The following is a 4460-nucleotide window of genomic DNA, read 5'->3' on the forward strand; positions in this document are numbered from 1 at the left end:
TGTTCATGTTTACATAGCATACAGTGTTTGAGTTGTTCTCCAAAGTGGAGGTGGAGGGTTCCTAACAAGTCAGGCTTTTAGAAGGTTTTTTTGTTTGTTTGTTTGTTTGTTTGTTTGTTTGTTTGTTTGTTTGTTTTAGTGAGGGTCCTGGGGAAAGTGTTTGGAAACTTGCCAAAGTGGCCTTTGTGACCCGGGTTGCATGAGGGGGTCTTTTTTTGCACTTGGGAACTCAGGGGTAATGGCATTGGATATACAAGAGCCAATGTTTTTCTTCTGAAGAGTTGTTCTTAATAACTCTGTCTGAAAATGGAACCTAGAGCACAGTCCCCTCTTGCTGAAACAGATCCACATTGGCTGCAAATTTATTCATCATTCATAAGGAGATTCAGAGAAAGAAGAGGTGCTAAAAGAGCAGAGATATTATTGGCCTAAACTATATGAATTGGTAATTCAAGAGGGAGAGTAGAACCCCAATTTAGAGATTCTTTTTCAGACAGCTGTACATGTATCACAAAAGGTATGGCCTTTGCTTCTTCACATACTTAAGCTATGTAAGTGTTCCCCATATGGGTTATAGGGTCTTATTCCCTGCGTTTAGTGATAGAGTGGGTGCCTTTGCATTGTGGAGGGCAAAGCCTTATGATCTAGTATGCGAGTCAGCTGAAAAGGCTCTCAATGAAAATTCTAGCATTATTCTTTGCTAGCTGTGTGATCTTGGACAATTTATTGTAGCACCCCCTGGTGGCTATGAAGGTAATAATAGTAACAAATGCTTATTAAGCTGTCTGTGGAGTAACCCCAGAATGTAAGTCTTAGGCAGATCATAATTCCATGCAATGTAATATTACTGCTACTGTTAATGTCAATTATGTATCACTTACTGCCTATCTTACACTGTTCCATAGGCATGTGGAACATATTTACTCATTTAAACTCTATCAGAAGATAGGAAGCTATTCCCATTTCGTGGACAAGGAAAGTCAGGCCCAGAGAAGTATAAGGTATCTGCACTCAGATCATACAGCTATCAATTAGTGGATGGAAAAGGTTCTTGTAAGGGTCCAAGACATCTCCTAAGTCACCTTTGAGGTGAGATATAAAATAACCTCTGTTTCTTTAACAAAAAGGAGAGCTAATAGTGTCAGAATTTTTTTGGAGAGAGGGACCTTCTCTCCTCCACAGAGCAAAGTTCTTCAAAACAGCTTTTTGAAAGCTCTACAAATTGAAAAAAAAAAGTTGTGGCAACCAGGGAAATGTTTACTTAAAAATACTTAAAAATTAGCTTGGTAAGAGTATCAAAGTATAGGTTTTAATTTGTCCTAATCCCATCCTCCACTTTTGAGCTCCATGATAGCCTTGGAAAACTGTAACTTGCATTCCACTTGCATCCTTGCAGCCACCAAAGGAGGAGAACAAAAGTACAGGTCTTTTAAAACCTAACCTCCAGGGGATCGCCGGGTGGCTCAGCAGTTTAGCGCCGCCTTCGGACTGGGGTGTGATCCTGGAGTCCTGGGATCGAGTGCCACATTGGGCTTCCAGCGTGGAGGCTGCTTCTCCCTCTGCCTATGTCTCTGCCTCTCTCTCTCTCTCTCTTTCTCTGTCTCTGTGTTTCTCATGAATGAATAAATAAAATCTGAAAAAACCTAACCTCCAAAGATTTTTCATTATTTGATGTATCTGAGATGTTCTTTGGGAGATGCCTCTTGCAAGGCTGCCTATATTGACTTGCTTTAGAACTTTCTCAGTGCCAGTTATTCTCCTTGGTAAGTTACCTAAACAGTTACAAGAACAGAAAGACCAGCTGAATAAGTAATGGAGGAGTTAAGATGATAGAGGAGCAGGGGGACCCTAAGTTTGCCTCCTCCCTCGAACACAGCTAGATCAGTATCAAATCATTCTGAACACCCAAGAAATCGAGAACTGATAGAACCAACTGTACATCTATAAGTAGAAAAATGACCACATCGTGGAAAATAGAAGCTGCAGAGAGTTGATTTGGGGGAGAGAAGAACTGTGGGTGCTGGAGAATGCAGGGGGCCCTGATCACGGAAGAGAGAGAGAGAGAGAGAGAGAGAGAGAGAGAGAGAACTCACACGGAGGATAGCACAAGAGAAAAACTTTTCCCCAGAACCACTGACTGGGAAAAGGAGAGGGGCTGACTCCTGCGAGTCATGATAAGCAGTGGAGCTCAAAGTCTGAAGCTTTAGCAGTCTGCACCAACACTGGGCTCATCGCTGGGATCACCACCAGTGGGGAAGGAGAGCAGAGACCCGGGACACAGGCAGCACCGTCTGAGGACACCCTGTGTCTGGGTTGTGGGGAGAAAAAATTCCCCTTCTTGGAGTGCATTTAGGAGAGGTGACACTACCTCTCAAGGGACAAATGAACTGGCGGTGCTAACATGCTGCCCTGTTCATTGGCACAGGAAGAGAGCGCCTGAGCACAGTATGCCTTGGTACCAGCTTTTTGCTGTATTTTACCACAAATTTGGAACTGCTGTCCAGTCCTGCAGCTGCTTTCCTGGCACAATTCAGCACTGCTACAATGCAGTGAGACCCTCCCCCAAGAGGTCCAGTCTGGGTTTGCACTGTACGGGTCCCCCAATTTTGTGGTTTTGAATTCCAGCTGTGCCTGAGGTAACACACAGGACTACTGTACTTGGGCAGGCAGACAACTTGGACACAGACAGGGTGAGGGCAGCGTCTGGCAGAAGCTGGGGACCCAAGAGGGGTGTGTGTTTGCTCTTCTTGAGGGCTTCCTGGAGTGGTGGGCATGAACTCCTGCTCTGGGGAGGAGAGATGGTGGAGCAATGCCATTTCTCCCCACCCAACCATCCATGCTGACTGACCTCAGTAAGCAACACGGTGCCTCCCAGTGCAGTCTGGAGCCACTTACACCAAATCCCACTGCCCTGCACTTTTCGGGTGCATCTTTACTGAGCCAAGTTCACCTGAGAATCAGAACGGTAGAAGACCCTGCACAAACCCTTTGCATACACTAAGTCTACTGATCATAGTGCTGCAAAGCTTCAGCTCTAGGGGAAGTATAATCTAGGCTCTTTTAACAATGAGAACAAGACATGCATAGTTAAAACTTGCCACAAGATACTGGACAAGGTCCAAAAACTGCACACTGCAAGCAAGGAGAAACTCTGCAGAGGTTTACCTGAGAAAAGAGGTACCTAATACACAGCAGCAGCAAGCACAGTCTGAAACACTTCCTGAAGCACCAGGTCCAAGACAGTATAGGGCCTCTTCCATTTTTAAAAAGATTCGTATTTCTTTACTCAAGAGAGACATAGAGAGAGAGAGGCAGAGACATATGCAGGGGAAGAAGTGGGACCCCTGTGGGGAGCCGGCTGGGATCCTTGTTCTCAGGAACTTGAGATCACACCCCGAGCTTGAAGGCAGATGCTCAACCACTGAGCCACCTAAGCATGCCTAGTGTAAGGCCTCTGCCTAATATAGCTATTACTTTCAGGAGCAGGAATATAACAGGCTTCCCTAACACAGACACACACACACAGACACACACACACACACAGTGACATAGACAAAAATAACAAGATGGAGGAATTCAACCCCAAAGAAAGAACAGGAAGAAGTCACAGCCAGGGATTTGATCAAAACTTGTAAGTAAGATATCTGAACCAGAATGTAAAATGGCCATCATAAGGATACCATGTGGGCTAGAGAAAAGCATGGAAGACACCAGGGAATCCCCTACTGCAGAGATAAATGAACTAAAAACCAGTCTGGCAAAAATTTTAAAAATCCTATAGATGCAAAAAACCTACCTGGATGGAATGACAATGAAGGTGGACAAAGAAGAGGAAAGATTCAGAGATACAGAGCTTAAAATTAAAGACCACAATGAAGCTGAAAAGAAGAGGGAAAGAAAAGTATTGAATCATGAATGTAGACTTAGGGATCTCAGCAAGTCCTTAAAACATAATAACATTTCTATCATGGGAATCCCAGAAGATGAAGAGAGGGGAAAGGAGGCAAAAAGTTTATTTAAGAAAATTATTGTTGAAAACTTCCGGAATCTGAGGAAGGACACAGACATCAAAAGCCAAGGAGCATAAAATCCAACCATCACTAAGTCTAATTCACAAAATACATAGACAAGGAAAGAATCCTGAAAGTAGCAAGTGGGGGACAATGTCCTTATCCTACCGGGGAAGACAGCTCAGGTTCACAGCCAGTCTGTCCACAGAAACTTGGCAGGCTAGAAGAGAGTAGCAGCATGTATTCATTTTGAATGGGATAATATGCAGCCAAGAGCACATTGTCCAGCAAGGCTGCCATTCACAATATAAGGATAGATAAAGTTTCCCAGACAAACAAATACTAAAGGAGTTCATGACCACTAACACAAACATGCAAGAAATATTAAAGGAGAGTCTTTGACGGGGAAAGAAAGGCCAAAGACTAGAAAGAAAAGAAAAGAGAAAATGA

This window comes from Canis aureus, chromosome Y, assembly GCF_053574225.1.
Source record: "Canis aureus isolate CA01 chromosome Y, VMU_Caureus_v.1.0, whole genome shotgun sequence".
Taxonomy (NCBI): domain Eukaryota; kingdom Metazoa; phylum Chordata; class Mammalia; order Carnivora; family Canidae; genus Canis; species Canis aureus.